The 27,386-nt window shown below is 35.2% G+C and overlaps 1 protein-coding gene and 1 pseudogene across 2 annotated transcripts in view; both read left to right on the forward strand.

The window, feature by feature from the left end:
• Positions 1-27,386, forward strand: part of KCND2 (potassium voltage-gated channel subfamily D member 2) — a 594,735-nt gene that overhangs the window by 290,521 nt on the left and 276,828 nt on the right. The window lies entirely within an intron of this gene.
• Positions 5,725-5,824, forward strand: LOC130454809 (U6 spliceosomal RNA; annotated as a pseudogene).

Genomic DNA, 27,386 nt, shown 5'->3' on the forward strand with positions numbered 1-27,386 from the left:
AATTCTACTTGTCCCTATGCCTTTCATCTATTTCCTTTGCTACTTTTCTCCTTCAACCTCTTTTCACATCATAACTTAGCTATCATTATGCCTTACTGCGTTTTCTTAGTTTTAATTCAGTTCTCCCAGAATAAGCACCAAGACAATCCTTTAATTCTTCCTCACAAGCCTACCACCCAAAGCCCTGCCAAGTGCGTGATCTTTCCAGATACCACAGTTAACCCACCGTCATAATGATATAGTCATCTGTTGCTCACATAATTTAATTGTGTTGTAAACTTCTTAAGGGCAGGCATCCTGTTTATTGACTCATTTTATTCTGTACTCCCTTACTGCCCCTTCATAATCAAATTGAACTGCACCTAGGAAATGATATAGAGAGTTTGGGAAGAAGAAGCAGAGGAGCAGAATGTTCTGAATATACTAGATGGTCAATAAAGGTTTATTGACTGTCTGACTAAGTGATTGACAGGATATGGGAAGAACAACCAAAACATGCTATTTCAGTCCTAAGCATTCATCATTCATATATATTCACTGCAGGGAAATACAGAATTTATTGGTAATGTCATGAAAACACATCATAATGTTCACTTTATCATTATTTTCACATGAAGACCATTGCAAAATCTTTTTTATCTCTTTGATTTCTACTGTCATTCAAATTCTTAGGGAATAAAGACCCCATCGCAATTTGAACCTAACTACCTGATCTCCTGAGCTACAACCTCCAGAATCAGTTTTGTGAAGAATAATTCATCTCTTTCATGTCTCAAAGTATACAGAATATTTGAATTTAATTCAAATAATAATATCACATTGTTTTGGCATACCTAGTCAAAAGAGTCTGTATTATCATGAGAAACTACATCACATTAATTTGTTCCATAAACATTAGAGAAATTTATCCAGTTTGTAAGATGAAAATATATACAAATATCCTTCCATAAACTTATATCATGAACATCGTTATAATAGCAATTTAGGCTGGTGCAGTACTTTGCTATACCATATAGTTTAATAGATAAGAAAGCAGTCCTCAGAGCCAGGATGACTTGAATTCAAGTCTTGCCTCTAATGTGTACTGGCTTTGTAAAGCTAGACAAATCTTTGAAAAACAAGCAAACAAAAACCTTATTTTTCATCCTAGAATCAATACTAAGTATCAGTTCCAAGACAGAAGAGAAGTAACAGCTATGAAATTGGGGTCAAGCAACTTGCCCAGGGTCACATAGCTAAGAAGTCTCTGAGGCTAGATTTGAGCCCTGGACCTCCCATCTCTATTCCTGGTTCTTATTCCACTGAGATATCTAACTGCTCTTCGACAACTCTTTTAACTTCTCATTTCTCCCAGGCCACTCTAAATCATTAGTCTCTATCAATACTTCTTCATTCTGGAAGTGGATAAACCAGTGAAATAACAAATGCATTTTTAAAATATAATAAATAAAATCAGATAAGTTTGGTATTCTTTGTTTTTTTTTTTTAACCCTTACCTTCTATCTTGGAGCCAATACTGTATTGGCTCCAAGGCAGAAGAGTGGTAAGGGCTAGGCAATGGGGGTTCAGTGACTTGCCCAGGGTCAAACAGCTGGGAAGTGTCTGAGGCCAGATTTGAACCTAGGACCTCCCATCTCTAGGACTGGCTCTCAATCCACTGAGCTACCCAGCTGCCCCCAGTATTCTTTGTTTTTGATGAAGACTTATTCATTCTTTCTGTTTACCACTTTCCTTTTCAAACACTCATAAGCCACCACATTTAATGACATATTTGAGAATATTTATAAAGGATCAAAGTCAGAGTCAATGACTTTTCCCCTTAAAATCAATCCAACAAACTTTTTAAGGACCTAGTATGTGCCAGGCACTCTGCCAAGTGCAGAGGACATTGAAAATGGCAAAAAATACAGTTCCTTCTCTCAAAAAGCTCATTCTAACTGGGAAGACAAGATACAAACAACTATGTAAAAATGAAATGTAAAGAGAATAAATGGGGATATATTGTCAGAGGGAAGCAATAATATTAGACAGATTGGGAAAATGTTTCTTGTAGAAAGTCAGAAACTAGCTTAGGTGGGAAGGAAGCCAGGAAAGCTAGAAGGTGAAGATAAGGAGGAATAGAGTTCTAAGCAAAGGGAAGAGTTAGATGCCAAATAATTATTGGGACATTGAATGCCTTGTGTGAGGGACAGAAATTGATCCAATGTCACTTGATCACAGAATACAAGGAGGGGAGCAAGGTGTAAGAACACTAGAAAGGTTATGAAGAGCTTTAAAAAAACAAAGGATTTTGTATTTAATCCTGGAGGTATTAGAAAACAATTGGAATTTATTAAATGGACGTTAAGAGTGGGTTGACATGATGAAACCTACACTTCAGAAAAAGTGAGAAATGTATTTTATTGTTTTTAAGTGCACCTGATTTCACAGATTGAAATCCCCACAAACAGAAGGTTTTAGTTAAATTATTTAAAAATAATAAATTATTATTTATAGTAGAGACCCAAATGTTATTCCACATACACCTGGATATGCTTTTGAAATTCCATACTTTGCCACTATGTCTTATCTGCCTTCTTACTCTGGGATTTCCTTCATTCCTTGGGACCATCTCCCTGCAATACTGTTATGCCATTCCATTCTGCTCCCATTGGTGAGCTCCTTCTGAGGCTTCCCATGTTGGAGATGGACCCAAACTGGTGATATTTCATTACTCTGCTGGCTTTCCCATCTCCATACACTTCATGTGGATGCCTTCTCTCTCCCCCCCCCCCAGCCCCAGTCCTATCATACTTTTTAACTAACTCCCTTTTATATTTATATATTGTCCTACCTTGTTAAAATGTAAGCTCCTTGTGAACACTCACTGTCTTTCCTTTTGATGGTATTCTTAGCTCTAGCACTGAGCACAAAGAGTAATGCATAATAAGTACTCAAGGAATGATGGTTTCCTTTCTAACTTCTAAGAAAAATGTCTCTCTAGTAGATACTTCCCATTATTCACTCTTAGTGCTTAACTTTACCTAGTATTGCTGGATCCTAGAGTGAATTTTCTAGATGATTAAACTTACCCCTTTAAGAACCTAAACTCATTTAAATTTTCTTTTCATTTCTGAAGAAAGTCTTGCCAAATTAGAGCATATATCCCTACATGAGCATCAGTTGACATTAAAAAACCAAACCAGTACAAACAAACAAACAAAAAAACCTTGCTTTCTATCTTAGACTCAGTACTAAATATCAGTTCCATGGAAGAAGAGTGGTAATGACTAAACATTTGATATTAATTGACCTGCCCATCATCACACAGCTAGGAAGTATCTGAAGCCAGATTTGACACCAAGGACCTCCTGCCTCTAGACCTTGCCCTCAATTCACTGAGCCATCTAGCAGCTCCATCAGTTGACATTTCTCTTGAGGATTTAAGTCATCCAAATAAACAATATTTATTTTACTGTGTTTTAAAACCATGAATTCTTCAGGTGCTATTTATATACATAGAACTATTTTTTACTACAAGAAATTATGTCAGTTTTTTATTTGGTTTATTTTTTTTTTTGCTTCTCAATTAAGCACTTCTTAGTACTGTCCATCACGTATTTATTTTCTCAAGAAAGGCCAAATGTTGGCTTTCGACAATCAACAGTCTCCTACCTCATAAAGTGCAGGAGCTGGGTTTGATGACCACTGTTAATGAGAAGCCTTGTTGGCCTACCCTTGATTTTTGACTCTTTTATGGAAGAATGACTTTACTTCAATCCACCTGTGATTAAGGGTGATATTACTCTACCAACCTTAGAATCCAGAAAGTCCTAAAAAGATTTGATATATCCTTTACTCATTCTAATGAAATAGATTTCAAGTATAACTTGGTCTATTTTATGTATTAATTAAAGTGAAACATAATTAAGTGTTGGACTCCAGACAGACTAGCAAGTTCCTGGAGTAACTCTATACATAACGTATGTATGTATATCCATAGGATCTGTATGTGTGCACATGTTTAAGTTTTTTAAATGTAGATATAACATTATCATATATAATATTGTCAATTTTTTGGTTCCAGCTATGAGGTGTTTAATCTTTTTTTTCCTTTTGCCTTCAATGTGGTTTTTACATCTGAGTATTAACACAATACAGATTTACTTACTGTTTTACTGTGATTTTATTTCTTTTCTGTTGATCCCTGAGATAATCACTATTATAAGACTTTAAGACCCTAAGGGAAGAGAGAGCAATTTTTTCAGGAGTTTATGCAAACTCTTCTTTTTAAATTAGATTAGTACACCTTCCATAAAGATTGCTTTAACTCAGAGGAGTGAGTCTCTCAATTGTAAAATATAAAATAAAGCTTTGAGAGTCTTCCCTGACTATTGCTGTTGGGTGATCAGGGAATGAGATGGGGGAAAAATAGATGGATGTGTTAGACTGAGAAACAATGAAGTCTGTTATGGAGCTTTTCTACTTTCTTGGTTATCACATAATCTTTATTAATCCAAGAAAATTAGTAACAGATAATAATAACACACAGCTATATACTTCTATGATTTATGGAGCATTTTCTTCACAATAATTATGATATATATAGCATAATTGTTATTACTCCCATTTTAAAGATGAGGAAGCAGGATCTGAGGGGTCATCTATGGTCACATAATTATTATTGTATTTTCTGTGATCATAGAACTATATACTAGTATTAAAATATGGATAGTATGTCAGTTGGGATCCAAATGCGGGTCATTTTTCTCTCTAGCCACCATATTTTTTCCATTATATTACAAAAAGTTAACATGCCCTCTTAAATAATCGTTTGCCTCCCATCTCTACACATTTGTAACTGCCATGTAAATATAGATTATTATTACTTAGGCATTTCAGTAACATTTATCCAAAAAGGGAGAAGTGATGAATGTAATCTATCTCCAAACCCTACAAAGAACAACTTCATGAAGTAGCCAAGCTCCTGAGGGTTGCCATAACCACAGGATATCCAAATTCTCCAAACTAGCCTGATAAAAGCTCGTTACCTACTGTATACTCTTGTTACTGACTTCTGGCTCTTCCCAAGGCACAATTCTATCAAATGGAGGTGTAAAGAGGTAGAAAGCATATTCCTCTCATTATCATGACTGGCACTGGCAATTTCATATCTGAAATGTTGTTTTGAGTTAAATTCTACTTCTAGCTGACCATTTTCCATGACTACTGTTTCTTTTGGTCAGACATTTGATTTCACTGTTTTATTTTCTTGAAAGATGAGAGATGTATTCCTAGATTTTGCACAATTTGTATCTTGCTCAGTTCCCTACTTCTTGTTTTCATGTATCCCCTCTCCTTGTTGTCTTTGCCATTCATGTATGTATTCCCAATTATGGGAGAGAAGGAAAAAACAAATGACAAATGACAGAATATAGAGGATGGATGTAAGGAGATACTGGTTCAATTTTAAAGCCATGCATATCTCCCCATGGCTTAATACTTCCTTCTTCCTCACCTGCTTGGATGAGTCATCCCCCAAGTCACTGATGGGTTTGAGGCTTGCCAATTACCCTCAACCTGGTTTTAGCCCATCTGCCAAGAAGGTTTTACAAATGTGTGGTGTATGATATACCTTCTTGGAGCCACAAGCGAGAGTCAGATGACAGATTGACACCAGAGGGTGAAGAAGGAGCCCTAAAAAGCACTTCACAAGCTCTCACACTATAGATGCTAGTCCTCCCCACAAACTCCATACACATATATTAAAATTGGAATTATACAGAGATTAGCATGGTCCTGTGCAAGGATGATATGCGTAGACTGAAAGATATAATACACACATATACATACATAGATGTTAGTTACTGTTAATCTTGAAGCAGTGTAACAAGCTATCCACTTAGAGGTCATAGGCAGACTGCCAAACATTTGAACTCATCCATGTCTCCTAGACATCAGAAATACCACCACTTCCTTCCTTGCCTTCTATCTTCAAACCCTTTTCCTACCCCTGGGATATCTTGAATCCCTCTAGGATGGCTTGGTATTCACTTGTCTCCAGTAGGGGTGGCTGGGATTATCCATGTAGATGCACCATATCCTCCTTATTCTATTCCCAAACTCCCCCCAAAAACCATCTCTAATGGCCAGAAGGAAGGATTACTCCCTACCACCAAAAACACCTTCTCTTTGATTTCTGCCCTGGTTCGAGATACCTAGAACTTTTCAGGGACTATATGATTGCTTAAGCTGCTGGGATGGGAAACAGAAATCATATTACTTCTCTCTCTTTTTTAAACTCTTCTATCTTAGAATCAGTATTTTCTATTGGTTCTAAGGCAGAAGAGTGGTAAGGACTAGGCAATGGGGTTAAGTGACTTGCCCAAAGTCATAGAGGTAGGAAATATCTGATGCCAGATTTGAACCTCTGACTCCTGGCTCCCTATCCACTGAGCCACCTTGCTGACCCCAATCAAATTACTTCTGATGAGTTAGAGGATTATGTGAATCCACCATCTGCACTCCCACTACCTCCTCCAGCCTTACAATCTTCTTACCATTTTTTCCCTACAGACTCTAAGCACTGCCACTTTACCTCTTACTATACACTGAGAAATTTTGCCTATCTGCCCTGCATCTATACTCACTTGTATCCCTTGCCTTTCTCAGTTAGAACATGAATTCCCTTAAAACAGGGAATATTTTAAGTCTTTCTATGTATATCCTTATCATTTGGTACTCTGCATGCACAAAATAAGGGTCTAATAAATGTTTTTCATTGATTGGTGGATTCATTCATTGATTCATCCATTCCTTTCTCAATTAATCCTAGCTTTAATTATACCACCACGTTTGAGATCTTAAACCAGAAAAGTATTTGTGGAAATGCCCCAGAGAGAAATGTAATTTATTTGGGTGCCAATTCTTATACTTACTAGCTATACATGATCTTAAGCAAATTATTCAACTTCTTTCAGTCTCAATTTCTTCATATGTAAAAGTCACTGAAATATTTGTATTTTTTACCATATAGTGTGGAAACAAATGAAATTTTGGATGTCCAGGCATTTTAAAGTACTTTGAAAATATGTAATCATTTGATTTCCAACTCCATGACTAGCATGGGGTCAATTATGAGTAAATATTTATTTAAGCTATTTGAATTAGTTTGGTACAGTGCCTAAGTGCAGGGAGATGCAGACCTTTTTATGGCTCATACAGAGATGAGAACATTGGGATATTCAGGAAGATTTGTGAAATTTCTCAATGTTTCAGACACACAGAGGGCACCTTCACTCTAGGTATCTCTTCCAGAAAGATGCTTTTTTTGTGGCTCTGGCCCAGCTGGTATTCTCCCAGCTGAACTTGAAATGCTCTATCACTTTGGCTAAATTTCAACTATGTCAGTTAAATTCCAAAGGGAGAATCAGGCTAGTACCAAAAATATATTTCCTAAAGAAATAAGAGACTGACCCCAAAATAGTACAAGGGACACTGAGCATCAGGACTGTTTCCAACTCTGCTTTCACATGAACAGTCATCCACTTGTATATACATAGTCATTTGCTTAAGACAAAAGTGCAATATCTTATGCACACAGTAGATATAAGAAAAGAATTCACTGGAATGAACTTTGCATATGATGATCTGCTTGTTTCATTTAAAAGCCTTTTTATTGTTATACCATTATTATCATAAGGGAAGAATTTAATATTTAATAGAATAATACTGACCCACATTGTACAGTATTTTGAAATTTACAAATTATTCTTTCAACATCCATAGGGAACAGGAGATAGGACTATTATTATCCTAATTTAACTGATGAAGGAGACTGAAGCTTAAAGAGATTAAATGATTCATCTATGGTTCCATAATAATCGGCAGGACCAGGATTCAAAGCTAGGGCTTTCTAATTCCAAGGCCAATGTGATCTATTAATTATAGGTGATTCCCTGCTGTTCCAAGTGGCTGAGAGTTTTTTCCTTGTTTTTAAGTCATTCTTCTTAAAGTCCTCAGATTGCCAGATGAAGAGTGAAGAAGGCATAAGTTAAAACATTTTTCTTGTACAAGACCAGTAGTCAGTAATCTCTAGTATCCACGAATTGCCTCCTGAATCAAATATAAAGCCTCCTATTTTGCATTTATTATAAAGCCCTTCACAATCTGAACCAAAGTACCTTTTAAGTTTTATTGCATGTTACTTCCCTCATATGCTTGGTGCTCCCGTTAAACTGGCCTTTTTAATGTTCCACTCCACTTTCCTTCCTCATGCCTTTGTACCATCTGTTGTCCATGCTCAGAATGCCCTTCTTCCTCACTGGAGCCTCTTAGAATGCCCATTTTTCTTTCAGGCTCAGCTCAAGTAGGATATTTTTCAGGAAAGACTTTCTTAATTTCTCCTAACTCTTAGTACCTATTCTCTTCCCTTCTGCCATAAAAAAATTCTGTATCTATTTTGTGTATGACTTGGAAAAAAAAATGGAAACATACTGCCCTCTAAGAGGCTGCAATTTAATTGTGGGATTGAGACATGATGTCCCACTCCATCACCCCCAAACCCCTTCTAAACTGTAAGCTCCTTAATGGGAAAAAATTGCACTTTTGACTTTGTATGCCTAATGTCTAGTACAGTGACCAATACATGACAGGAATTTAACAGAAGTGTGTTGCAGCTGGCTCTCTTGGCTTTTGAGTGACAGTTATTAAATTTTCAATGTGAGCATTTATTTATACCTGGAAAATCAGTAAATACTAAAAACTGAGGTTTGAATTACTGTTTGTTATGATAGACTTAAAAATTTTAATGCAAATTGAACTTAAAAGTATATAATGGGGGCAGGTGGATAGCTCAGTGGATTGAGAGCCAGGCCTAGAGATGGGAGGTCCTAGGTTCAAATCTGACCTCAGACACACAGCTGTGTGACCCTGGGCAAGTCACTTAACCCCCATTGCCTAGCCCTTACCACTCTTCTGCCTTGCAATCAATACACAGTATTGTTGATTCCAAGACAGAAGGTAAGGTTTAAAAGAAGAAAAAAAAACTATATCATGCACTTTTAGAAATCTGGTTGTTAAACATTTACCAGCACACCATTAGCTGCATTTGCTGAGTGCTTGTTGATTGATTGATTGATAGTGTTAGCAGGGGTGAGAGGAATCAAAAGGGAGCAAAGTATTCCATTGAGCATCAAAATAAAGGGACATCTGCTGGGGTAAAAGAACAAAACAGCCATTTCCACCATATATAATGGAATTTGACAAAAGAATCAACTGCTCCTTGGGGAACCTATGAATAGTTCTTAGACTCTCAGTTGTGGTTTCAGGAGTTCCTGCATGTCTACTGGATGTACTCTTTCCAGTTTGTTCTCCTTCCACTTTTCCCTCATCTATAGTCCATACTTCCAAATATTTCCCCCAATGCCTTCAAGTCCCAGCTGAGATAGCACCATGAATCTCCCCATCCCATTTTAAATCTTTCATACTACTTTATCACTTCCATACAAATTTTGTTGCTGTTTTATTTGATCCATATAAGAAGTTTATCATGAGGAATGTCCTCTATCAATGTAAACAGATAAGTTCTTTGCAAAATTTGAGGTTAGAGTTGGGAATTACTTGTTACATAATGAATATATATCGGGGAAGGATCTAAAGACAGATCATCCTCAGTCGGAAGCCATCTTTCTCTCCATTATACTATGTTGCCCCTCTTCCTATACCATGTTTTCATTATCGTAGTTATTCCTAAATAGCTCTATAGGATGGTAAGTTTCTGAAAGGCTAGTACTGTATTAATTTTCCTGCCAATCACATAAGAAAAGGCCTTCTTTTCAGGCACTTATTAAGCAGGTTCTTAATAATTATTTGTTTAATTCAATTCAACTCAGTGAAGTAGAAAGGAATCCCATGACTAGGGTTACTCTTGTTCCTCCATCAAATGAGGCCAAACTTAGAGGAAAGTTATTAGTTTGACTTTACATGGAAACAGGAGGTAGCACAGCGTGAGATTCAGATCTTTTTAAGAGGAATTAGTCATATGCTCCACCCACTGCACAATGCCATCCAAATTGCACAGAACACCCTCTGCTTACCCCCTGGAAAGCAGTATAATATAACCAGTGCTCCCTCATGAGTAATATTTTAAAAGCATGCTACTTAAAACTCAAGTGGTACCCTAGAAAGATATTCTGACATATTTCAATGAAATTGGTGTCACACATGGTCCTTTGAGGAATGTTGTTTTACAAATATACAATATAGAGCTATGTATACATATGTATAAACATATATGTATATAATATATAGTATGTATACACTATTATAAAACACATTTGTATGTACATATACATTCAATATGCATGTGCATATTTATATATGTGTGTGTGTGTGTGTGTGTGTGTGTGTGTGTGTGTGTGTGTACAAAGAAATGATGAGGATGAAACAAAACCTTGATACTATGGTAAATTGTCTTCAAAATTATGGATATCTCTTCCACTTGGATGTCTTCATGTTGCTAAAACAAAAGCATGACTCAGTTCTCTCCTTTCCGCAGTACAAATAAGGTTCTAGTAACTTCTAACTTTTTTCTCTACATTTTCATGAAAATTCTGGACTTCTTGAGGAAATTAAATCTTGGTTGAAGACTCCCACACAAAGTTTAATTGTCAATCATTTTATGCAGAGGTATAGTTTGTGTGTACATGCCAGGCATCCCCTCAGAAAAGATATGAGGATATGATCCTGAGTATTTTCAGTAATTCTGAATCTGGAATTGTAATTGTCTATGTTTAATAATTCTTCTGACATTCAGCAACCATGAGTTTGAAGCTTATAACTATTTTTTGGCAAATGGGAAATTCATTCTGAAATCACGTTTGTTATTTTCCTTTGGAAATAGGAAGAAAAATCAGGGAAAAAAGTATACTTTCAATAGGATACAAAAAGTCCATGATTCACAAGAAAAGTCTTAAAGAGTCCAAGATATATCTATATAACTTTTAAAATTGCATCATTCCATTTTCTTAAAAATGGAAGACAGTTGGTGTAGTGGAAGGAATGTTGTACTTAAAAGAGTCAAGAGGACCAGGTTTCAAATTCCACCAATGACACCTACTGGTTGTGTTACCCTCAGCAAGTCACTTCATTTCTTTAAGCCTGTTTCCTCATTTATAAAATGAGGATATGAATACCTGTTGTCCCAGCCTCACAATGTTGTTGTGAGATTCAGATGAGGAACTATCCTTTTCTTAGTGGATGTTTTATTTACTGAAGGGGTTTGGGGGGGATTAGAATTTCTGTGAGAAATTGAAGGAAAATATCATGAAAAGGGAAAAAGTTCTGAAAGGACTTGAGAGAAAAAAGAGCCTCTCATATAAAAGTGATTGAAGAGAGATACAGTTTTGAAGAGAACTTGAGTGGATACCGAACCTCAGAGGCAAATGGTGCATAGAGGGCATTCTTTCCTAGCAGCTAATTTACATGCGTCTGTTTTTTAGGACTTTGAAGTATATTGCTAGGAAATGTGAAATCAAAGGACTGTTTGGGGACTATGGGAAAATTATATATTTACTATTGTATCATATCTGAGAGAAATATGGATTTGGGTTTTCACAACATAAGACAGTGGTATCCCTGATTTGAGGAATTATGAGCTACTTTAGAAGCCACTTGAAAAACTGGGGAATTTGAAGTTAGAAGCTACTCAGAAAAGCTGCTTATAGAAATTAAGACCTCAGAAGTCAGACAACAGAACACAGATGCACCCAGAGCAAAATCATAACCCAACTTAGCCATGTTTAGAAAGAGACAGGATTTGGAGTTGATAAGAGATAGGGAACAGATCTGGTTGGAGAAAAGCTCAGACTAAAAACTGACTGGAGAAAGCAAGATCCTCTGCTGTTTGAAGAGATGACTGGGAAAAGATTGCCTCACTCTTGTGCACTTTTTATGGCTTAAGAGAGAACAAATTTCAGATAACCATGCCTGCATAAATCTCTCCTACATTCTATGGTTGAGAGAGCTAACCTGAATAGCTTTGTGGATTCCTGGCTTAAAGGAACTGATTTTCAGACTTTTAAGACTATAACATGGTCTCAATACCCAACCAAAGATAAACTAGGATCCTTTTCTGATTCCCAGTTGAAGCCTTCTCTTTGCTAATGGAACTTAACACTGCTCAGTGGCTTCCACTGGTGGGAGGGCTGAGAGGCTCGGAAGAGATGCAGTCCACTCATCAAGTGTCAAGTGAAATGGACTACTTCCTAAAGTGACCAAGAACCTGGAGGCCTGCAGTATAAATTTATAGTTAATCCAGGCATATGGGTTTCCCTACTCAAATGCACTCTTTGTCTTTGAGTATGTACCTCCTAGACCTATAAATATGGCCTAGATCTATGACTTTTACATCATGATTTTATTTTTGATTTGCCTTTTGTTAGAAAATGTTTTATTATTAAAAGTTTATGTTACCATCTCAGCTAATAAATTTAAATAAGACTTGTATTAGTAGAAGCTTAGAAATGAGAGTTTCAAATAGTAGACATATGTGCTATGGTTACCTCCAGGCACTGGAATGTGTTATGGTTGCCCACTTTAGGGAATTACTCTGATCTGCCACTGGGGGTACAAGGGGAACAATCAAACTAGCTTCCGTTCAGGAAGAGAAAAGTTACCAAGAGTTGCAGGGACAGGGTCAATGCCATGGTTACCTTTTGCTACATACTTCAGGCATTTTTGATACGTAGTAATGGTAGATGTAGTTGTTGTTCAGTTGGGTCTGACTCTTCATGACCCCATTTGGGATTTTCTTGTCAAAGATCCTGGAGTGGTTTCATTTCCTTCTCCAGCTCATTTTACAGATGAGGAAATTGAGACAGACAGAGGGTAATTGACAAGAATCACATAGCTAATGTCTGAGATCAAAATCCTGGTCTTCTTGACTCTAGATCTGGTGCTCTATCCACTATACAAAGTTGCCTTGTAGTAGGAATAGGAGTAGGAATAGGAGTATTTGTAGTTATTGTTGTTGTGGCGGTGGTATAGTGGTAGTAGTGATAGTAAAAGTGAAAAATCTAGTCTAATTTTGAGATATTTAATTCTTACATACATTATTTTATGTTATTTTAAAGTATATTATTATTACATTTGCATTATTAAATTTAATAACAGGATATATCCTAAACTTGAAAGCAGTCACAAATTAACTTAAGGTTGGCTATATTTAATATTAAAAGTTTATGTATATTGTATATTAGTTACACCTATCTATATGGACATATATATATATACATGCATATACGCTTATTTAAACATAACTAAATATCATCAATAAACACACTGGGGCATGGAAAGCACACTATAATTTCCCAAATAGGTGAGAGGTTTGAGATCCCTTTCCTGTAGCATTATAATTTCCTTAAACCTATATTTTTTCAAAGTTGAAACCAAGTTATAAAGATAGAAAATGCTTTTAAGTTATCTAATTATATAAAACTACCAAAATCCTTCTGAACCTACATGCATATATTAAGCTATTTTGATGTGATTATGTGTGCCCTAAACCAGAATATAAGTTAGATGTGCATCTTTTCATATGGATTTGAGTTCCATCTCAGTGCAAAAATGTAAATATGGTTTATTTACATTGAAAGTTCCCATATGTAGCATATTTATTATTACAACTTATTGATATACTGGGTTTGAATGTATTATAAAAACATAGCAAGATATAGGACTAACATTAGAATTTTTCTTAATTAGAGTCTTAGTCAATTGAATGATACTATAAAATGATAAATTTACATGAATATTCATGAAAAAGTCATGCTCATATTTTAAATGTTTCTTGATCAAGCCTACTTATCTTGAGGAAGCTGTTTCCTTCTAGTCAGACCATGTTTATACATGTGGCTGAATCAACTGTTATGACAGATAAATCAAATGAAATTTCAGTTAAGTCATTCCAAACAATGTTTTTGACCAATAAGTCTGACTTCCTTGCCAGAAACTGAAATTATTCATTTTAAAAAAATTGTAATTTATTTGATAGATGAAATTTCTTTTGCATAGAAAATAGCCTACTTGTTCACATAAACCTAGAAATGGCTTAAAAGTTATTTTTAAATGATAGGACCATTGATTGGGTAATTGAAGAGATTGTCATATATTCAGTTTTAGCATTCTCTATCAATGCTGTACTTGTCCTATATTCATTTTCTCCATCACTGGTCTATCTCTACTAAAATAGGATTTAGCTAAGTTAGAACAATCAAACTCTTATCTTTGGATCTATTTCATTTGCTAGAGGCATAGAAATGATTATTCAAAACTATGGAAACTCATTTTCCAGAACATATGCGATATTCTCAAGTTAAATAACTCCCAACATGCATATATTAAGTGGGTGTTTTTTTCTGTTTGTTTTAATTTTGTTCTGTTTTGGTGAAGCTACAGCCTTTTAAAAAGGTCTGATGCAGTGAATGTTGGGCTCTGAATCATGAACCCACACTTTCAAATTATTTACATATATATATATATACATATGCATATATGTGTGTATAACACTATGTGACCATCTATATTTCACTTAACAACTGTAGGTCTCAAATTTCTTTAATTCATACAAGTTAAGGGATGAAAGAACCACTGATGATTTCATCCTTCCATTGGGAATGAGATTTAACCCATTTCTCTAAGAAGTTATAAATTGCCCTCTCCTCCATCATAACACCTGATGAAACTGGAATATTGACAAATGTATTCCAAAGCCAATAATAAAAAATACTAGTACAGGGATGGAGAAATTCAGAGATTTACAGGAAAAATACGTATTAATTATAGTTAAAGAGAATCTAGTCCAATATTCTGGACAACTCTAAGGTTTTTCACTTGTCAGCCACAGACCCAGATTATAGTCATTTCTTTTCCTTTAGTCTATGTGAATGAGTATATCAGACAAAAAAAAAGAGATCATTATAGAGACCTTTTTCCCTTATTGCCTGGAGAAAGATGCTACTAATATTCTCTTATATTGAAAGAAGAGAAGCAATTCATGCTAAATCATGGCATGCAAATTATATATAGATTAATAAATGGTTAGATGTTCACATATGTACATATGTGTGTGTAAAATCTGCATAGCCCAATGAGATTCATTTTACTGTATATTATATTCTAGATCACATAAGCCTCCTTTTGAGGATCTTTGCATGCTATTTAAGGAATAAATTATCATAATTTTCTGTAAAGCCTCTGAATTTATATTCTTTACTTCTCCATTTTATAGTTCCTCAATTGGTACAATGTGATGTTTACATGACATCTTTAAGCTAACTATTTCAAACAAATTTTATTGTCATTTTATAGTACAGGTTGGTCAAATTGTTTGCTTCAATTAAAGGAGCTAGTAATAGAACCCACAACTTTAGGCTTAGGATTGAGTTTTGGTATCTGAAATTCATTAAAAATCATAGAGTCAGTTGTCAAGTAATAATATCAATGAAATGGATTAGACAATCTTATTTCAGAGCACTTCCAGTATCTCAGGAACAGATGTAGAGAGAATTGGTTTCATTTGCAAATGTCAGCCCTTTTAAAGTGATTTTAAATCAGTTTTATAACTTGATTGGGAGGGGGAGAGTAGGAACAACACTTAAAGCTACTCAGTGGCTAATTAGTATGTTGTCTGAAAAGGCTGAATCAATTTCAAGGAAATTGGCTCAGTTCATCCCCTCCCCAAAGAGTTCAGAGGTCTCTGACTCTTCAGGACTGTACTATTGTCAGTGAAATAAAAAAAAAAAAACATTACTGAGCTATTTCTCTCAACGTAATACAGCAATACGATTTAATGAATAAGAACTAGCATTAAAGTTTTAAAATTCTAAAATATGTTACCTATCTCCCAGGTCTCACTTCTATTTGAGAAATTTATCATGACATAGTTTGACTAATCATGGTTGTGAGAACTTACAATCCGAATTAACATCGAAGGCACATCAAGGCCACCCAAAGATTAAATGATACATGATACCAGCTATTATAATTTTACATGTCAAGCAAATGGATCGCTGGAGTTGGTTTGTTATCATGCACAATATATTTTATATTTTAAAGCATGTCTAGTCCTTCCATTATATTCAATTGTTTGTATCTGTCTATCTAGCCACATCCACATATCTATCTCATCTGTCTATTCCATCTATTTGTCTGTGTATCAACCTATAACTAATCTAACTTTTTATCATCTATCTCTATCTTGCTGAAACAAGAGAAGTTGGAGGATTTGTCTTTTAGTTTGTGTACATTTATTATTTCTAAGCTATGTTCTTCAGATGATTTTCATTGAATGTCAGCATTACTTCATCTGTCTTCATGGGATTATAGATTTTAGCTAGAGTGAGAAATAGAGGTTGTCTAGTTTCCTTTCATTTTACAGTTGAGGCAATGGGGGGTACAAAGGGATTAAATGGAACTCACCTAAGGACCTATGGTAGAAAGTTGATAATTTGGGACATAAAACCATGTCCTTTTATTTTAAGTCCAGAGCTCTTCCCACACACATGTTGGGCATTTTAAGTTTCTCTACAAGCCCAAAAATTGTGACACAGAGTGCTTGGTCATGATGGAGACATATCTTAAAGCCCTCTGACTACTTGAGAAAACAAGAATTGAAAACTATGCCAATTCTCATGATCCTTTCAAAAACAAATAAGCAATGAATCTAGAACTTCCAGGGAGGCACTGGATGTTCACAATGCAATTATTGAAATAGAAGCATTAATTGATAATGACTTGTAACATGGGGTACCATTTCAGCCTCCAAAGGAGCTACATTACTAGTGGTGCTGAATTATCAAAGTCTGTGAATGGAAGCTGGAAAGGAGGATCACACAGGTTCTGTCATTGATAATATTAAGAAGGGACACAATTCTATTAAAAACACCTTGTGAATGTTCACTGAGTAACTTTAAATGGTAAAGTATTAAGACTACAAAAGCTATTAAATTTCTTATTTCTCAGTTCAAAGTTAGCATAGGGAAATAACCCCTAAGTCTTAATGTGTATCTCTATAAACAAATGTTCTTAGATTTATCATTATTACAGAAATCTAGATAGTACAGTGGACAAGAATACTGAACTTCAAGTTACAAAGACATGAGTTCAGATATTTGCAAGATATGAGTATAAGTGGGAAAGTCACTTAATCTCTTTCAACCTCAGTTTGCTTATTTGTAACAAGAGAATTATAATGATACCTAATTCACAGTTATTGCAGGGATCAAAAGAGATATCAAATGTATAGCTCTTTGAAAACCTGAAAATATTTAATAAATGCTAGCTATCTTTATTATTATCATCATCCTATAGCAGAGTAGGAAATGAGGAATCATTATGTAGTAATCCAATGCTTAGAAAAATACTGAAAAATAGTAGATGTGTAATAAATGTTAATAGTTTGAGTTATCGACCTTGTCCTTATCTTAAATTGAGCCAAGGGAATATGTTGAAATTTAATCTTCTATGATAATGAAAGAAAGGTAGCATGGCAGAGTTGATAAAGGTTTCACCTTGGAATCAGGAAGAACTGGATGAAAACCCTACTGACAAAAATTATGAATGATATACTACCATAGGCAAGTCACTTGAACTCTCAGTGAATTATACCACTCTCCAATCCTATCAATTACAATTGTTTCCCCAGTCTGCATCAATAGTGACCATTGCCATATTGGCAATGCCCAGATGTTCCCTTTCATCCACCCCTAACTGAAATGATCATGTCAACTTTGATATGACTAGTAAGGCTTTGGGTGACCACAATATTTATTTGAAAAACGTAGCTTAGTGGAAAGTGCATTATATTTGTTATAAGGAGATGTGTTCCAGTCCTATTTCCAAAACTTCCTGAACATGAATGGATCATTCCCTTATTCTTTCTGGGCTTCAGTTTCTTCTTCTATGAAAGAATAATGATCCTTGTTTGATCAACACCCTGGTGTTGCTGACCTAAAAAATCTGAAGCTCCAAAGTTCATCTGAATGTTACTATCCTCTAGTCTTTATCCCAGGCAGTTTCTTTGCTGTTCTGATGTAAAGTATTCTACTCTGGAACTTACTTATGGCCCCTGCAAACTTAAAATATTTCTCCCTTTCCTTACAAATTACATCAGTGGCTAGAAATATTTCTAGGAATGAGTTTAAACATAAACATCTAAAGAGAGAGAATATATCCCATAGTTTGGGGAACACTCACTTAATTGCTAAAATGACTTCTTGAGTACTATTTTTGTCTTTGAGAAATGCAAAAATTTCTCCAGAGGTCATTGTATTCTGGTGTAATTTGATCAAAAGTAGATATTTGTTAGGTTGTGAAACTCCAGTGACTCCCTTAATACCTCAAAGATGGAAATCAAAATCCTCTGTTTGGCTTTTAAAGCCCCTTTACAGTGTGATTGTTTTCTACTTTTCCAGTTTTTTTACACCCTGTAGCCTTCAACAAGTTCTATGATTAAAGAACACTAGCCATTTTCTGCTTCCTTAGTCACAACACTCCATCTCCTGATTGTGCCTTTTTACTAACTGTACCCCATTACTGGACCACTGTCTCTCCTCATCTCTACCTCTTATCTTCCCTGGCTTCCTTCAAGACTCAGCTCAAAACTCAATCACTTCAGAACATATTTTGATAACAGGGACTATTTTCCTCCTGTTTTTAGCCCACTGCCTGGCACATAGTAAAGGCTTGCTAAATGCTTATTGATTTCACTTGTCTTAACTGTGAGGGATATAAAGAAATATGAAAAGACACTTTTGAAAAAATATCCAAAGCAAAAATACCTACTAATTGTTAACAGATTACTTAGAATGAAAAGGTTGAATTTTTAAAGGGAAAGAAGAATTCAAAGGCACATTTTCCAATGGGTTTCCTTGTAATAAAGAGTACTGGGTCTGTGATGTTGTGATATCATAACTAATTTTTAACCCTTACCATCCATCTTAGAATTCAAAATTGTTTATTGGTTTCAAGCAGAAGAGTAGTAAGTACTAGGAAATAGGGGTTAAGTGATTTGTCCAGGATCACACATCTGGAAAATATCTGAAGCCAAATTTGAACCAAGGATACCCTGTCTTGCCCTGGCTCTCAATCCACTTGAGTCACCTAGCTGCTCCCATATTTTACCTGTTTTAAGCCATGAAATGGATAAGGATAGTACTGAAGATGAGAAAGTAGAAAATTCTCATTTGGAAATACAACTCTTTCCAGTGTCACAGTAAGTAGCTTATGTATATGTATCATTGCCTCTCCATTGCTAATTGAATTTGAATATTGCCATTCATGTCTATATGTCTGTCTCAATGTCAGTCTCTCCTTGTTTCTCTCTGTCTCTGAATCTGTCATTCTGTTTCTCTGCCTCTGGATCTCTGTGTCTCTCTGTGTCTTGTCTATCTCCATCTCTCTGCATGGTTTTCCATCTCTCTGTTCCTGTATCTCTGTTTCTATCTGTAGTTGTCTGTCTCTGTATCTGTGTCTCTGTCTGTCTTTCAGTCTCTGTCTCTCCCCCCACTGAGGCTTACCATAGATGTAAATATTTAGTTTCTGATCCCAGGAAATTTCTTTCAAAGAAAAAATGTCTGGCAAACGAAACTTGATTCATGCTGTCATTGTGTACAGAAATTACTTCTATTCCCTACCTATCAATCTCTGCATTTCTACAGTGCCTGTCAGTGAAGGAGCCATGCACTGAGACGATGATATTAGAACAGAACAAAAGGCAGATCAATCCCCACTTGTATCTGTCCCATTGGAGCCAAGTTGCATGTTGCAGAATAGGGAGAAAAGGCAGCTCTAGGGGAATCTAGGATTATTTAAACATTCTGGGAAAAAAGAGAAAAGAGCTTTACATACTGGATTTGGAGAGTAAAAAGTTGTTAGGTTTTTTTTTCTGATTGGGCAAAGTTTTACCTTCAAAATGCACCTGCTGGTCAATAGTGAATTAGATATTGCACAATTTCTGAAATACTCAAGAACTTTTTGTATCCTGGTCTTAGTACAACTAGAGGATCTTTCTATCTTTTTAATATCAATAGGACATAGCAATGTCAGATGGATGAGTCATGGTATACTACAGTTTCCATAGAATTATAGCTTAAGATCACCCAAAAACTGACAGAGAGGCACATGATGAATATTACAAATGAGGAATTTATTCAGGTGAAATGGGATAAAATGCTTTCAGAAAAGCAGGTACCTTGAAATAACAAATGGACAATTTATGTTACAAGATAGACAGTTGTTCTCTTTCAGCATCTGAGCAATGCCAAGAGAACTAGAGGATAATCCCCCAAATAATGGATGAATCACCTTTCATGAATCTATTGGAACAATAAGTAAAGGTCATACTGAATTGACAGATCTAGTTGGGTTGCAGTCTACACTGACAATGAAAACGTCTCCACTGATGACAGCATAGTTGCCCCAGAATATAAGAGATCTTTCTGAATTTTTCTCCACTTTAAATACTCAATACATGTTGAGTGTACATAAAGGAGAATGCCACATTGATTCCTCATACCTCTTGTTTCAGGCAGTAGCTATGCTAATATAAGTTTTGTATACCTTGAATGTACAGTCTAAAATTTACTGTACTTTGCAAGCAATACATAGAAAATTGGAAGTTCAAAGTTGTTTGAAAAAATCTTTAACTCTTTCAAAAGGAAATGTTCAAAATCCAGTGAAGAGCTTGCTTGAGCTTGGTCTTGCTTGGTTACTGCTGCTGCCACAAATCCAATTAAATATAAATCTTCCTTATTCCAGCAAGCAATTAGAACTTATGGGGGCATTGATCTTGGAAACTAGGGTCAACTTCCATAAGTCTATGAACTGACCACATAACAAGAAATGTGTTTCAAGAAGAGAAAAAAGAGTCCGCATGACAAATTATATGATTGTGTGAGCACAAATTTGTGATCCTGAAAATTAAAATGACCTATAAATGATAGAAGTAAGTATTCCTTTCACTTACTAAATATTTCATAGAGCCATCTAGATGGCACATTGGATAGAGCACTGGATCTGAAGTCAGGAAGACTGGAGTTAAAATCTAGCCACAGACACATGTGTGACCCTAGGCAAGTCACTTGATCTCTGCCTGCCTTAGTTTCCTCAACTATAAAATGGAGATAATAATGGCATCTACTCCCCAGGGTCATTGTGAAAATCTAAGTAGATATTTAAAGCACTTAGCACAGTGCCAGGCACATGACAGGTACTTAATGAATGTTTGTTTCTTTCTTTTCCTTTTTTCACAGATAGAATCATGGTTTCCAAGTCTAATCTCATTACTTTCAGTAGTTCCATAAATAACCACCTCATGAAAGTATGTTCCATTTTTGAAAAATAACTTCTTATAGTAGATAGAAAGCTAAATTTAGAGATAGAAAAAAATGACTTTAAATCTCAGTCCTTTCACCTTCTATCTCTGTGATCTTCAGAAAGGTTTTCTAGCTCTTAGAGATTCAGTTTCATCTGTAAAATTAGGGAATTGGTTCCCTCCTAACCAAATCCTGTAATTTATTGAAACTATATGAATACTTCAAGAAACTATATTGTCATCAGTGTAGATCCTCCCATCAATGTGGAATCTAACCTATCAGAGCCTTTATGGAGGGTTTTCATAAATTGCTGTGCCTTAGAAATATTACTATTTGATGGAAAATCTCTCTAGACTGAATAGGCAAAGACAAATTCCTTTACCTCAGAGTTCTTTTTTTGACACCATAATCTTAGAACTCTTCAACCTTGTATCAATATCTATCCCACTGGTCTGCTATTGACTTCCACATTCTGATGAGATGTTAGAACATTTAACAGAAGTGGAACATCAGTAAGGAGATAAATTTATCATCTTTTCTCAGAAAATCAGAAGGTATAAGTAGATGAGACAAAAAAAATCCCACTTTGGGGCACTGTATGCTTAGAATCAGGGTATAAGAGTAACTAAGTAGCCCAGTGTTATACTGCTGTGTCTGGAGTTAGAAGGCCTGGGCTCAAAGTTGACCTCAAAAATATTGTGACCTTAGGCAAGTCACTTAGCATATTTGTGTAACTTTTTTTCAACAGAGGGTCTAATGGAATTAATTATAAATATAAATATGGATTAATGGGATTAATAATAAAACCTATCTCCCAGTTTTATTATGAGAATCAAATGAAATAATAATTGTAAAGCACTTGGCATAGTGCCTGACCCATAGTAGTTACCATATGAAAGCTAACTGTTATTGTTAATTATTTTGAAAAAATAAAGTCAATCTAGAGAAGAAAAACCTAGATAGTGAAAAAAACTAAAAATGTCATATCAATGCAAGTTAAAGGAATTGGGAATAATTATACTGAGAAGAAAGAAAGAATGAATGAATGAAAAACCATTCATTAAGTTCTAAGGACTAGGTAATGTATCTTTGCCTTCAAGGAGGTTATGTTTTAATAGATGAAAATGACATAGGAAGAGTGGTAGCAAGAAAAAGTGTTTTGGTCTGAGAAGTAACAAAAAATTGTAAGATAATCAATTGATACACCCTTTATAAAAGATGTTCTATTATTGATGCTCTTACTACTCCCATAGTAAAAGATGAAAAGTGGGAAAGAGGAGTGGAAGCTGGAGTTGGTACGTGTTTGGCATGTCTGAAAGATGATAGGAATGAAGCATGGTTAGGGATCCTAGGGCCAATTCCAATTAGTAGATTTTCACTAATCAGGACAGTATAACCTCAGGTCAGAAAGCTCAGCGACAGCAGCACCAGTTAGCAATATGGAATGAAGGTAGCAGGATGAAACATGGAGTAAAGAAACTACTTGGGCCATTTGAACATTTTGAATATCTTCCACATTTCTTTGTGTAAGAGTAATTAAATGTGTTTGACTCAGAACAATGGGCAAAAGTGACTGGAAGTTATATTAGCTTACCATGAGGAACTGCATGACCAAAAGCAGAGAAGAGTTGATTATATGATATGAGCAAGGGGTGACAAATAGATGGCCAGAGTTCTAGTGCAATAGCCTCACAGTATTTGCAGAAAGCAAGGAATACTTCCATCATGCTGTATGTGGAAATTAGGGGAGGACATTGGCAAAATGCGTGAGTCAAGTCTCCATCACTCATGAAAATTTCTGATTCAATGAGATCATAGATCTATTTAAATATATAAACACTAGATATAAGGAAGAACATTTTAACCCATAGAAGTTTCATAAAATAGAATGAGCGGTATATCTATATTGTAAGAAAATCTTGAATATTCTGTCATTGGAGGTAAGAAACCAGAAACTTGACAATCATTTGGCCATAGAGGTCTTGAAAAGTGTTTATGCATCAGATCATCTGCCTTATATCAAAGGTCTTTTCCAGCCATGAGATTTTGTGATGACCTCAACTCAGTTCTTTAGCTTTTATTCTTCTTTCAGGATATAACCTATAATTCTCAAGTTGGTGGCAGCATGGAAAAGAGAGTCTTCTGTCATTGTGTTTGCAAGAAAAGGAAATTAATTCTACTTTTCCATGCATATCCTCTCTCCATACAATTACAATGGCCCAATGCCCAACTACAGATTGGAGAATAGAGCTGATTAACTTTTGGAAGATAGATAATTCATTCTGTATTCAAAGAGTAATTACTTATATTCAAGGAAATATAGCACACAATTATAACTGTAAGTTATGGACTAGCATAAGATAGAAAATACCAGTAAGGCATTGTGTTGTAGTGAACTGAGCTTGGAGTCCTTCCTCTACTTGCTCAATGTTTTTCTCCTAATTTTGCCCTAAAATCCATTGTTCCACTCACATCTAGCAGAAGTAGAAATGAAAACATTTGTCCTATAATCAAAGTTTGTAGATGGCCTTGTACACCAAATTTTAGACCAAGGATAGTTACCTGAGTATAAATTGAAATATATTTAACTTAGAATTAGAAAAAAAATCTATTTGATCTGCCTGTAGTTAATCATACTTTATGCATTTAAAATGTGTTATATATAATTATTGCACTTTTGCTTCTATGAAGTGAAGATGATAGTAAAAAAAAGACTAACAAGCAGAGGTAGATTCACAATGACTAGTCACCCTCAGAGTTTTTTGACCTGTATCTCTGGGCTTGATGTCACAGGCTTCAATGAGAGTCCACTGAATAAAAATGACTATAATCATTCTTCATTTTACTCAGCCTTTATCAAACTAGAGATGTTCTGCCTATAATTCTGATTTCCAAAGAAAGATTTGGTTGTTTGTATGTGTGTGTCAGAGTTCCCTGAGCATTCTCACCATTCTTCTTTCTGGTATTGACTTCTAGATTGGTCATCACTAGTCTCTTGTGCTGGCAACATGATAAATACAAAATCAAAGAATGCTCTTGTTGCAACTCTAATGGAAATATTAGTGCTCTTTGTTGCCTCAGAAATCTCCTGTCTATTGCTGTTAAAGAGTCCTGATTTCTCATCTCCGTAATACTGTGGATTATGTAGCCAGGCTAAGAAGAGGATAAATTATTCTCTTCTAAAAAGTATCTTGTCTAATTGAAATGATTCTTAATGAGCAGAAGTTGCTTTTTTTGTTTCCTATTAGTAACATTATTCTTAAAATGCTAAATGCAAAGGTTGTCTGATGGTCTCTCCTTTAATTTACTATCTAAGTAGTAGAATAGGAAGTTATAGTAGACTAAAGATTTACAGAAGTTTCCATAAAGTTAATTTAAACTTGAAACAGTATATTTAAAATGGGAGATCTCAGACCTGATTCGCCTCTCACAGTGAGGAATTCTCACAACATAGTTTCTCTCTGTGCACAGAAGTTTCTTGTTACAATAATGAGGTCTCTAAAGTGTCCTCATAAGATGTGACCTAATCCTAACTATTATTTATCAGTTTTTTACCTTGGGCAAGTGACTACCATTCTGGAACCGCCTCAATTTCTTCATGTATATAGGGAAGAGAGTTCATTTTGGTTGACTTCTAAAGTACCTTTCATCTCTAACTATATTCTATACTTTATGGTAACTTTCCTTTCTATACGCCTTTATATTTTACAAAGTGCTTTGCATGCCTTATTTCATTTGGAAAGGAAAAAAAAAATCTCCCTCTGACTTTTCTACAATTATTTATGGTATCCAAGGAAAGAACAGCACTCACTCAGCCCACAAAGAATATGAGAAACCAAGCAGATAAATTACCTGTCCCCAGTGAAGAGTGAATAGAAAGAAGATACAAGAAAGTTTTCTATCAGGAGGCAGATAAATGAATGAATGAATGAATGAAAACTTGATCTACTTTACAATTTTGCCTACGGTTGGCCCTGGAGGAAAATCAGGCCCATTGATTCCATGACAACAATTTTTTCTGATAACATCATTTTGCCTCAGTTAAGATGCATAACTGAAACAAAATCTCAATATATCCATTATCAGTTTTAAATTTAAAGGGAGTTAGTTTTCTCTCTCTTTTTTTTAACCCTTACTTCCTATCTTAGAAAACTGAAGTTAAGTATATTAGTTCTAAGGCAGAAGACCAGTAAAGGCTAGTTAATTGGGGTTAGGTAACTTGACCAGGGCTCACACAACTGAGAAATGTCCAAGGCTACATTTGAGCCAAGGTCCTCCCAACTCCAAGCCTAGATCTCTACCTACTTAGCAACCTAGCTGCCCTGGGAATTGTCTCTTGAATAAGTTTAGTTTTAGTTAGGTGGCCCTAGAGTTAAAAGTAGCATTATCTTCAGTTTGGATCATAAAACAAATTCTACTTCTTGTTCAGCTAAGGAAAAATATTTCTAATACTAGACTGACCATTTTGGTCATTTCACTGCTTAAGACCTCTGTCTTCTGCATTGTAAATTAGAGCTTTATTGAAAATAAGTAGTGCCAAAGTGAAATAGAAATGGGTGCCACTAAACTGTACATAAGGTTCACCATGAGAACATATTGACATAGAAAACAATATATAAATATTTTCTGTTTTATTATATTTTGATTTATTTTAAGTATTTCCCAATTACATCTTAATCTGTTTCAATTACATGTAGAAGGATGTGTGTGTGTGTTGCCCTCTCTAGTATAGATGATCTAAAAGATCCCCTCCAAATTTAATGTGTTATGATTCTTTGATCATAAGTGGTAGGCAGATCAATATGTGAGCTTTAAAAGGTCAGGAATCCCAAATATGGAGCACATTTCAGGTAATATATTTAGTTGAATAAATATTGGAGATTAAAAAGCAATGCCATTTTTATAAAATTGGAATCATCTTTCTGGTATAAAATCTATCAATTCATAAGGGATAAAATTCAATATACACATTTATACATATATACTTATGTTCCTACATGCAAACATACATTTATGTTATATATACAAATATTTGTACCATTTTTTGTACAAAGCTATTAGTAGATATATTATAATGGCAAAAAAACTTTGAAGCGAAGAAAGATGAGTGGGATGAGAAGAGATATAACAGCAGTCTTCAGGCATTTGAAAGGTTATCCCATGGAAGATTTATTAGATTCATTCTGTTTGGCCTCAGAGGGCAGAACCAGAGGTAATGGGTGGAAGTTGCAAAGAAACAAATTTAGGCTTGATATCAAGGACAATGTCCTAACAATTAGAACTGTCCAAAAGTGGAATGAGGGATGATGGATTAAGTCTCCCAGGAATTTTTCATCTGAGGCTAGAGGACTACTTGTCTTATACATTATATTTAGGTTTCTTTTCAGCTATGTGTTTTTCCAGTTACCCACTGAGGTACCTTGTAATCTAAATTATGTTAGTCTGTGAAGTTAAAAGGGTGAATAAATGCACAATATAAATGCACAGAATAAATTCCTGATGGTTGGAGAAAGGCTAAAAAAACTTATTCTAAATGAATTTTTAAACTGTACATCAATCATTCATTTTGTAACTGGACTTGTACTGAAGCAGAGATATTTTGCATGCTGCTACATTTGCAGAGAGGGGACTCTTAATTGATAGATTAATGTTACAAAACTAAAGGGGTATGTGTGTGTGTGTGTGTGTGTGTGTGTGTGTGTGTGTGTGTGTGTGTGTAGTGTGGTGGGTGAGTAAGAGAAAGAGAGACAGAAAAAGAGAGACAGATAAACACGGTATCAGGTCTTCAGAATGAGTGAGAGAGGGTGTTAGGAGAGGTCAGAGAAACATTTTGGAAGGTTCAGTTTGGAAGGTTCAGGGGAATGTGAAGTCAGTCCCTTAATTTGTCTGCAACTTTCAATGTCTTTCTCTCTTCCATGAATTCAGTTTCAAAGAACGTTGAGAATTACATGTATCTCCTTCACTGAATTTGACTCTTTCCAAAAGCTCTCACACCAGTTTTGTTCCTTACACATGTATAAATTATGACAGCAT

The sequence above is a fragment of the Monodelphis domestica genome, chromosome 5 (genome assembly GCF_027887165.1).
Source record: "Monodelphis domestica isolate mMonDom1 chromosome 5, mMonDom1.pri, whole genome shotgun sequence".
Lineage (NCBI taxonomy): Eukaryota > Metazoa > Chordata > Mammalia > Didelphimorphia > Didelphidae > Monodelphis > Monodelphis domestica.